Source organism: Salmo trutta, chromosome 19 (assembly GCF_901001165.1).
Source record: "Salmo trutta chromosome 19, fSalTru1.1, whole genome shotgun sequence".
Taxonomy (NCBI): domain Eukaryota; kingdom Metazoa; phylum Chordata; class Actinopteri; order Salmoniformes; family Salmonidae; genus Salmo; species Salmo trutta.
In genome coordinates, this window is record NC_042975.1 from 35,919,281 (window position 1) to 35,930,609 (window position 11,329).

The 11,329-nt window shown below is 38.8% G+C and overlaps 1 long non-coding RNA gene across 1 annotated transcript; it reads right to left on the reverse strand.

Moving 5' to 3' along the window:
• Positions 1–9,694: 9,694 nt before the first annotated feature.
• On the reverse strand, positions 9,695–10,739 carry LOC115153703 (uncharacterized). The gene is made up of 4 exons (XR_003867742.1): positions 10,723–10,739; positions 10,519–10,637; positions 10,348–10,421; positions 9,695–10,203 (listed from the first exon to the last, which is right to left on the reverse strand). It is a non-coding gene; the product is annotated as an uncharacterized LOC115153703 (long non-coding RNA).
• Between the last annotated feature and the right edge of the window lie 590 nt (positions 10,740–11,329).

The window sequence follows — 11,329 nt, forward strand, 5'->3', positions numbered from 1 at the left end:
CGTCAGTGGCTCAACCTACTCAAGTGACGCACCCGTCCCATGGACGGCATGGAAGAACACCAGTAAGTCAGTGACTCAGCCCCTGTAAAAGGGTTAGAGGAAGAGAATCCCAGTGGGAAGAGGGGAACCGACAAGGCAGAGACAGCAAGGGCGGTTCGTTGCTCCAGCCTTTCCGTTCACCTTCACACTCCTGGGCCAGACTATACTTAATCATAGGACCTACTGAAGAGATAAGTCTTCAGTAAAGACTTAAAGGTTGAGACTGAGTCTGCGTCTCTCACATGGGTAGGCAGACCATTCCATAAAAATTGAGCTCTATAGGAGAAAGCCCTACCTCCAGCCGTTTGCTTAGAAATTGTAGGGACAATTAGGAGGCCTGCGTCTTGTGACCGTAGCGTACGTGTAGGTATGTACGGCAGGACCAAATCGGAAAGATAGGTAGGAGCAAGCCCATGTAATGCTTTGTAGGTTAGCAGTAAAACCTTGAAATCAGCCCTTGCCTTAACAGGAAGCCAGTGTAGGGAGGCTAGCACTGGAGTAATATGATCAATTTTTTTGGTTCTAGTCAGGATTCTAGCAGCCGTATTTAGCACTAACTGAAGTTTGTTTAGTGCTTTACCCGGGTAGCCGGAAAGTAGAGCATTGCAGTAGTCGAGCCTAGAAGTAACAAAAGCATGGATTAATTTTTCTGCGTCATTTTTGGACAGAAAGTTTCTGATTTTTGCAATGTTACGTAGATGGAAAAAAGCTGTCCTTGAAGCAGTCTTGATATGTTCTTCAAAAGAGAGATCAGGGTCCAGAGTAACGCTGAGGTCCTTCACAGTTTTATTTGAGACGACTGTACAACCATCCAGATTAATTGTCAGATTCAACAGAAGATCTCTTTGTTTCTTGGGACCTAGGACAAGCATCTCTGTTTTGTCCGAGTTTAAAAGTAGAAAATTTGCAGCCATCCACTTCCTTATGTCTGAAACACAGGCTTCTAGCGAGGGCAATTTTGGGGCTTCACCATGTTTCATTGAAATGTACAGCTGTGTGTCGTCCGCATAGCAGTGAAATTTAACATTATGTTTTCGAATGACATCCCCAAGAGGTAAAATATATAGTGAAAACAATAGTGGTCCTAGAACGGAACCTTGAGGAACACCGAAATTTACAATTGATTTGTCAGAGGACGAACCATTCACAGAGACAAACTGATATCTTTCCGACAGATAAGATCTAAACCAGGCCAGAACTTGTCCATGTAGACCAATTTGGGTTTCCAATCTCTCCAAAAGAATGTGGTGATCGATGGTATCAAAAGCGGCACTGAGATCTAGGAGCATGAGGACAGATGCAGAGCCTCGGTCTGACGTCATTAAAATCAAATGTGTGTACGTTGTGCAATCAATTAGTGTCTCATATCACATTCATTTGTGTATATATCCACTGTATACATGAATGGCCACAAAGTTGGTTCCTGTTTCAGTCAAGTCTTAGGTCACGTTTGTGTACAGTACCAGTCAAAAGTTTAGACACACCTACTCATTCAAGGGTTTTTCTAGGTTTTTACTATTGTACATTGTAGAATAATAGTGAAGACTACAAAACTATGAATTAAAACATGGATTATGTAGTAACCCAAAAAGTGTTAAACAAATCAAAATATATTTGAGATTTGTCAAAGTAGCCACACTTTGCCTTGATGACAGCTTTGCACACTTGGCATTCTATCAACCAGCTTCACCTGAAATGCTTTTCTAACAGTCTTGAAGGAGTTCCCACGTGGCTGCTTTTCCTTCACTCTGCGGTCCAACTCATCCCAAACCATCTCAATTGGGTTGAGGTGGTTTGATTGTGGAGACCAGGTAATCTGATGCAACACTCCATCACTCTCCTTGGTCAAATAGCCCTTACACAGCCTGGAAGTGTGTTGGGTTATTGTCCTGTTGAAAAACAAATGATAGTCCCACTAAGCGCAAACCAGATGGGATGGCGTATCGCTGCAGAATGCTGTTGTAGCCATGCTGGTTGTGTGCCTTGAATTCTAAATAAATCACAGAAAGTGTCACCAGCAAAGCACCATCACACCACTTCCATGCTTCATGGTGGGAACCACACATATGGTGATCATCCGTTCACCCACTCTGCGTCTCACAAAGACACGACGGTTGGAACCAAAAATCTCACATTTGGACTACAGACCAAAGGGCAGATTTCCACCAGTCTAATGTCTATTGCTCGTGTTATTTGGCCCAAGCAAGTCTCTTCTTATTGGTGTCCTTTTAGTAGTGGTTTCTTTGCAGCATTTCGACCATGACGGCCTGATTCACTCAGTCTCCTCCGAACAGTTGATGTTGAGATGTGTCTGTTACTTGAACTCTGAAGCATTTATTCGGGCTGAAATTTCTGAGGCTGGTAACTCTAATGAACATATCCTCTGCAGCAGAGGTATCTCTGGGTCTTCCATTCCTGTGGCGGTCCTCATGAGAGCCAGTTTCATCATAGTGCTTGATGGTTTTTGTGACTGCACTTGAAGAGACTTTCAAAGTTCTTGAAATTTTCCGTATTGACTGACCTTCATGTCTTAAAGTAATGATGGACTGTCGTTTCTCTTTGCTTATTTGAGCTGTTCTTACCATAATGTACTTGGTCTTTTAAAAAATAGGGCTATCTTCTGTATACCCCCCCCTACCTTTTCACAACACAACTGATTGGCTCAAACACATTAATAAGTAAATCAATTCCACAAGTTACCTTTTAACAAGGCACACCTGTTAACTGAAATGCATTCCAGGTGACTACCCCATGGAGCTGGTTGAGAGAATGCCAAGAGTGTGCAAAGCTGTCATCAAGGCAAAGCGTGGCTATTTGAAGAATCTCGAAAATAAAATATATTTTGATTTGTTTAACACTTTTGGTTACTACATTCCATATGTCTTATTTCATAGTTTTGATGTCTTCACTATTATTTTACAATGTATAAACTAGTAAAAATAAAAACCCTTGAATGGGTTGCTGTTCTAAAACTTTTGACCGGTAGTGTACATATATTATCTGTTAGTCATTCAAAATGGTATGTGCAAACCAGTGGTGGTCGGTGCCATTTAATAAGGATCAGTGTCCCGCTAGCGGGACAAATTCCGGTGAAACTGGAGGGCTCACAATTCAAATAAATTTGAATAAATATTATTGATTTTAAACATTTAGGTACATATAAGTGTCTTACATTGGCTGAAAGCTTAAATTCTTGTTAATCTAACTGCACTGTCCGATTTACAGTAGCTATTACAGCGAAAACATGCGATTGTTTGAGGAACGCGCCCCACATCAAAATATATTTTCACCGGCACAGGTTTCATACATTCACATATAAAGATTAAATATTCACTTACTTTTTGAATATCTTCCTCTGATTTGGCATCCAAAGGGTCCCAGCTATAACATGTAGTGTCGTTTTGTTAGATAAAATCCTTCTTTATTTCCAAAAAAGTCTGTTTAGTTGGCGCCTTCGATTTGAGTAATCCAATCGTTCAACTTGCAGAGAAATGAATCCGAAAATCTACCCCTAAACTTTGTTTCAACAAGTCAAAATACGTATCTATTTACTCAGCAGATACCCTAAAATGTAATTAAACTATAATATTTATTTAGGAAAGAAGTATGTTCAATAGGAAACCGATTTTAGCTGGTGCGTAATTTCTTCATGGCGCATGCAAACACGGATTTCCAAGACTGTGTCCTTCTACTAAAACGTATTTCTTATTCGTTTTCGAAGTTACAAACCTGAAACCTTGAACATAGACTGCTGACACCCTGTGTAATCTATAGGAATTGCATCCAGGGAGATAATTTACAATATGACCTTTCTCTTGCATTTCTAAGAGGATGGTCTCTCTCTCAAAAAATAATCTTTGGATTTTCTCCTTTAATATCTATTGTGTTATATTCTCCTACATTATTTTAACATTTCTACAAACTTCAAAGTGTTTTCTTTCCAATGGTACCAATTATATGCATATCAGGGCCTAAGCTACAGGCAGTTTACTTCGGGCATGTTATTCAGGCGGAAATTGAGAAAAGTTTTAAGATGAGCGAGGATGTTTTTTTAATGAGCATGGCCTTATTTCTATTACAGCATATTGGATGACTGTCATTCATATTCCATTCACCCAGTTCAATGTAACATTTGATTAGTTTAGGCTACTACTTGATGCTTAAATGTTCCCTATACCCTATCATGAGATTGCTACAACCTAGCTTTTGAATGAACGGTTACAACGTAGGTGCACAGGTCGAGAGAAATTTCAGTAATCAAGGTGACAGACATTGACATTTAATACTGTCTTGCACGCTCTTGCCTGCATCTAGCTGATCTAGGGCGTAATCATTAGTCCAACAGTTGCAAACTAGAGTTTCTAGTGGACAAATTCAAGTATGTTTATCCCCGTTTCGTTCTGTTGCGTGTGATCCCATGTATTTGATACCATTCCACTTAAGGTACCACCAACCTCCTGCGCTAGATGCATTTGCTAGCTAAGTAAGTGAAAGTGAAAAAAATACAACAAAATATAGCTAGCTAGCTAGCTCTCTCTTTCTCTTGTGCTTCTCCTTCATTTTTTAAAGAAATGAATTTGTTCAAAACTGTAACTATTGTCTTTCTCTCTCTTTGAGTCAACTACTCATCACATTTGATGCACTTCAGTGCTAGCTAGCTGTAGCTTATGCTTTCAGTACTAGATTCATTCTCGGATCCTTTGATTGGGTGAACAACATGTCAGTTCATGCTTCAAGAGCTCTGATAAGTTGGAGGACATCCTCCGGAAGTTGTCATAATTACTGTGTAAGTCTATGGAAGGGGGTGAGAACCATGAGCATCCTAGGTTTTATATTGAAGTCAATGTACCCAGAGGAGGACAGAAAGCTATCTGTCCTCTGGCTACTACATGGTGCTACCCTACAGAGTCTTGTTGAGGCTACTGTAGACCTTCATTGCAAAACAATGTGTTTTAATCTATTATTTGCCCGGTTGAAGGACATGAAGGCTTCAGGAGGGTCAGCTGGGCTGAAATAAGGGTCAACAGTCCAGAATGTTGGTCAATGTAGGTATGAATGTGGAACAATGCATAATGGTTTGCACCTGGGTCCTCTTGTATGAGGTAGTATTATCTCTATGGATGGTTATCTCTTCTCTTCTCCCCTCTTTCCTCTTCTTCCTGTCAGAATTTATTGTTGATGTCAATGGCACATTCTGTGATGAACATGATAATATCATCTCAAAACATGGGATTTTAGGAGGTCTGTTTTTTTCCTTTGGCCTCTTAAAATAAATAAGTTACATTTTATATAAAGTATATGTATATATGACTTAGACCCGATCAATATGTGTGGTCCTACATATATGGTTTTAGATGCTGTTTTATAATGCCCTTTACAATTCCAGAAATCCCCCCTTTGTGCAAAGAGTTCCCCCTGTGTCATTTCGCACTTTTACAATGGTGCTTGTGCAATTTACTGTTGATTAGATCATACACTATTTTCTCTTTCAGCCTTCTAATAATGTAAGAATAATAAGATAATTACTGGCAAGGAATTCACATAATCACGTTGACAAAAGCCATAATGTTTTGTAAGATTCTAAACACAGCTTGAACAAGAGAGCCTGTCAGGGGAGGTTCTCTTCTGCACTGTTCAACCAATCCAGTAAATATGGAGGAGGAGTTAAGATGGAGTGTCTCTTTGTTAACGTCCAAAACTGGAAGTCGCGTCACAGGCTCTCTTTGGGGACTGGCCACTGAGGTATAATAAGAACTGCAACCAATCTGAACTTCCTCTCTGTGTCACTGTCAAGCAATGGGAAAAAAAGATTGTTGGTTTAAAAAGTTATCTTAATCAGCGGTTAGGTATGGTCACTGTACTACATATCTGTGGGGCAGACTGTAAAATGCATAAACGCGAATTGCAATATAGCCAAGCCATTTCCATATAACCTCAGAACACCTAGTTAGAGGGGACTGGGAATCAGTCTGTTGCTTTAGCCACAGCCAGGAAAGTAAATCAGCTACAAAGGAACTGGAAGAAAGGTGGACAGGCAATACCAACATTTTTTAACCAAATGGAGAAGCACATGTGTGCTATAGGGACAGGGTAAAAGGACACAAAGGCACAAACTAGATTCAATGCCAGAGGGATTATGTTAGACACAGCAGTATTGACCATATAGAGGGGTTATGTAGTGTAGCACACATCTTAAACACCGGACAGGTTTATATTGGAGTCTTGAGGTAAAGATAAATAATCTGGATGTTTCATTTCTGGAGGATAAGTACAGATACAAGGTACACTCCATTGTAAAACTGTGGAAGCCTGTACTGTGTATGTAATACTCTATTGGAGGAATGCGACATCATTCTTCCACAAGAATTTCCATAATTTGGTGTTTTGTTGATGGTGGTGGAAAATGCTGTCTCGGGCACCGCTCCAGAATCTCCCATAAGTGTTCAGTTGTGCTCAGATCTGGTGACAGATGGTCATGGCATGCGGTTTACATTGTTTTCATGATCCTTAATTAAACCATTCAGTATCCACAGTGTCTCAGAGTAGAAAATTAGTGCTGAGAATAGAGACATTTTACTACTATTGTCACGTCCTGGCCAGTATATAAGGTTAATTGTTTTGTAGTCTGGTCAGGGCGTGACAGAGGGTATTTGTTTTATGTGGTTCAGGGTGGTGTGTTTGATTAAGGGTGTTTGATTTAGTATTTCCGGGGTTTTGGTTTATAGTCTGTTTATGTATTTCTATGTCTAGTCTAGTAAGTGTGTTTCTATGTTGGTTAATTGGGATTGGGACTCTCAGTTGAAGGCAGGTGTTGGCTATCTGCCTTTGATTGAGAGTCTCATATATAAGGGTGTGTTTGTGATTTGTGGGTGATTGTTCTGTGTAAAGCACTATGCTTTGACAGACTGTTAGTTGTTCGTTTTCGTATTTTGTTATTTTTGTATGTTCATTTTTGTAGTGAATAAAAATCAAGATGAGCATTCACGAACCTGCTGCGTATTGGTCCACATTTTCCGATGACAATTTCGTTATATCGTCAGAGGACGAAGACAACCGTGACAACTATAATAAATGCTAGCAATGGTGGAAAAACTACTCAATTGTCATACTTGAGAAAAAGTAAAGATACCTTAATAGAAAATGACTCAAGTAAAACTGAAAGTCACCCAGTAAAATACTACTTGAGTGAAAGCCTAAAAGTATCAAAAGTAAATGGAATTGCTAAAATGTACTTAAGTATCAAAAGTAAAAGTATAAATAATTCCTTATATTAAGCAAACCAGATGGCACAATTTTCTTCTCTTTTTTTATTGACAGATAGCCAGGGGTACACTCCAACACTCAGACATCATTTGCAAATGCAGCATTTGTTTAAAGAGTCTTCCAGATCAGAGGCAGTAGAGATGACCAGGGATGTTCTCTTGATAAGTGTGTGAATTGTCAAAATGTAAGGAGTACTTTTGACTGTCAGAGAAAATGTATAGAGTAAAAATAACATTATTTTCTTTAGGAATGTATTGAAATAAAAGTAAAAGTTGGCAAAAGTACAGATAACCCAAAAAATAACTTGCGTAGTACTTTAAAGTATTTTTACTAAAGTACTTTACACCACTGAAAGCTATGCATGAAGCCTCTTTAATGGTTAAAGGGGCAGCATGGTCATACTTCTTGGGCCTTTGCAGAAGTCAGGGCATTCATACTCATTGGGCCTTTGCAGAAGTCAGGGCATTCATACTCATTGGGCCTTTGCAGAAGTCAGGGCATTCATACTCATTGGGCCTTTGCAGAAGTCAGGGCATTCATACTTCTTGCGCTGATAGGAGCACTGCAGAGCTGCTGTGAAGGAAGTTGTCAAGCGCCCACATACCGTCAACCAATCATGTAAATGCGGAGCTATATGGAGCCCTCTGCATTGTTACAAAATTTGAGGCGCACAGCGATGCGGTACAGTGCTCAGTTAGGCCTCTGTGTGCCTCCAGAGGCTTCGCTTTGCCTCACATGATCCATACCGCGCCTCTGATCACATTTTCGGATCAAGCATAAGAGTCACACCTAGTCTACAGATACAGTATTTAGGACACCTCATGAGCTGTCCTAACTAGTTAAAAGTTACCAGCAGGTGTCTTGATAATAGAAAAATACAGCGAGTCAGTGGTTCCTGCGCCATAGACAAGCAATTGCTTTGGAGTTGTTAAAATAACGTTTTGATATTTCTGTAGCTTAGTGGTTAAGAACGTTTGGCCAGTAACCAAAGGGTCGCTGGTTCGAATTCCCAAGTCGACTAGGTGGAAAATCCGATGATGTGCCCCTGAGCAAGGCACTTAAGCCCAATGCTCCTGCAAATCGCACTGGATAAGAGCGTCTGCTAAACGTCTAATATGTAACGTAAATCAAACCATAAATAATCGAGACCTCTTGTGCCTTTGACAATGATTTCACGTAAGGTCTATTTCACATTTTATGCCCAAATACATATAACCACTAGGCTAATAAATGAACATGTTTTTTTTCCGATTATTTAATTATCTACATTGTTATTTCAAGTTATCCCTTTGGAGCGCAATATCACCTTGTTAAAAAAAGATGCCTACATTGGGCATGCCTATAAATTGGGCAATTAAAGGCATCTAAGGCATATGTTAACTTTGATAGTGTTTGATGAAAATGATAAACCTTTCAAACGTTGTATGCAACTTTATTGGCAAGTGACTTGATGCATACTATGCCAAGGCGATTTAGAGTTGTTAAATGGCAGGGATTAGTGTGTTGATATAACCAAGGTAAAAACAGTTTCAGGTTGGATATTCGCCTGTAGTTTTCCTTACGTCCACTAACAGCAGTTAGGGACCGTCAACATAGTGACAAATCACATTTTTCAAATTCCAATAGCTATTTAACCATTACTCCTAAAACTTTCAAAACTGGTTCTAGCTAACCCGATGGCATAGACACACATTGCACACATTTCTTTTTTTGTTAATTTACCTCTTGCACTATTTGAAATTATTTATTTACATTTTTGAATTTCAATAGCTCATTGGTCATATGACCTACTGGACTCAAACAAGGTTCAGAATGTCCACTGACTACCCTTCTATATTGCACACCCTTTAGTTTGTCCATTTTCATCTCACACGTTTTTACATGATTTAAAAATGGTTTTTAACATTTCAATAGCTCCTTGGTCATGTGACCAGGGGACTTCAAGGTTCAGTATGCCCACTGATCACCCTTCTATATTGCACACCCTTTAGTTAGTCCATTTTCATCTCACAAGATTTTATATGAATTTTTCCAAATGTAAAATTTCAATAGCTCCTTGGTCATGTGACCTAATGACTTCAAACATGGTGCAGAATGTACCCTTCTATATTGCACACTCTTGTTTGTGTGCTGTAAAATCACGCGGTTTAATGTACATTTTTCATAGTTTTAAATTTCAATAGCTCCTCGGTTATGTCAATTACACACCTAAGAAGTGTGCAGTGGATATACACCCATATTGCATAACCTCTAGTCATGTATCTTCTATATTGTTGTACATTAAAATTAGTTTGACAAATAAGGGATTCAGTCCAGTGTTGTGTTTACCCTTTTCTTTAATATTTATCTATAATAATTGGTAGTTCTAAGTACTTATTTTCCCAGTTTTTTATTTTTCCACAGTATTTAACAGCGGTACACAATAGGAGAGAGACAGATAATATCTCCTTTCGTCGTTAATATCAACCATAAAGGAAAAGGGCAAAGTTCCAGAGTCATGCTATTAATTGTCCAAAGCAGGGATGGAGAGTGAGCTAGTGAGGTAGGCTGCAGTTAGTTTGCTCATCAATACATATACTGAACATGTAACCACTGTAATGGTGGCCAGTAAATCAATGAATAAAAATTGAATATTGACAAATTAAACAGAAATTGTCCACCTTTAATCTTTTCCAACATGTCAACATACACTTAAATTCAAATAAGTATGAAACATTTCCCAGTGTTAACTTTCTCTTTATCCCTGGTTGATATACATTTCAGAGCCTGTGGATGGGGTATAGCATACATTTTCAACAACAAAGACTGCACTTCCAGTTTGTGTTCTTTACTCTGTTGAACTCTTGTCTTCATTCCTAGTTACAGCACATGGAACCACCGTTGGCATGCAAAACATTCAATCTAAAACAAAACAAAGCCTAGCACGTTATAAATAATATCAATGTAGAATGACGAATTAGCCATCCATTGTGTTATATCATAAATTGTCTTACATGCCATCACTGTTGTCAAAAGATTCTAAACATGTTAAATAAAGTTACTAACCCAGTCAGTCTTTGGGCCACATCCAGGTTCTTTATCAGTGGCACACATGAAGCAGTTGTTGGCTTTGTTGAACTCTGAAATCATAGGCATGAACTGAACATACGGCTGTCCCACACAACTACATAAAAATAAAGAATCTACATTTACTTTGAATTAAATGTCATTACATACCAGACATTTTTAGTATATCCTCAGCCATTTCTTTTCGCAGTTGCTCCATGTGTTTTTCAAGGTTCCATATCAATTTGGGAGGGGATGTTGGGGAAGTTCTGTGCAACTTCCTTGGCCATCTACACCAAAAAAATAAAATAGAGTTTTTGACCTAATTGTCACATAACAGCTAACCATTCATTATTGAAAATAGAACTATCAAACCTGCATTACAAAGACCGCGCAGCTGATAGTGTCCTGCTGCATGGAGTGAGTTATTTCCCCTCCTTTCCACTTTACGTCCGCCCAGTCGTCTTTTCCATGACAGGATCTTCTCATTTTGAAGTATTCTCTTTTTTATGTAAACATAATGGAATTCTGATTAGTTATAGGCAAATTAATACACAAGCCAGATTTGTATGAAAATGTCAGTTGTTGAACATAATTCTTCTATTTGCAATAGCAATTTATGATACATGCAGTTGAGGAATATTCAATGTACCAACACTACATGTAGGACGGACATAAGACATTCCCACATACAGTATTTCTTTATTTTTATATTTCACCTTTATTTAACCAGGTAGGCCAGTTGAGAACAAGTTCTCATTTACACCTGCGACCTGGCCAAGATAAAGCAAAGCAGTGTGACACAAACAACAACACAGAGTTACACATGGAATAAACAAACATACAGTCAGTAACACAATAGAAAAGTCTATATACACTGTGTGCAAATGAAGTAAGATTAGGGAGGTAAGGCAATAAATAGGCCGTAGTGGCGAAATAATTACAATTTCGCAAATAAACACTGGAGTGATAGATGTGCAGA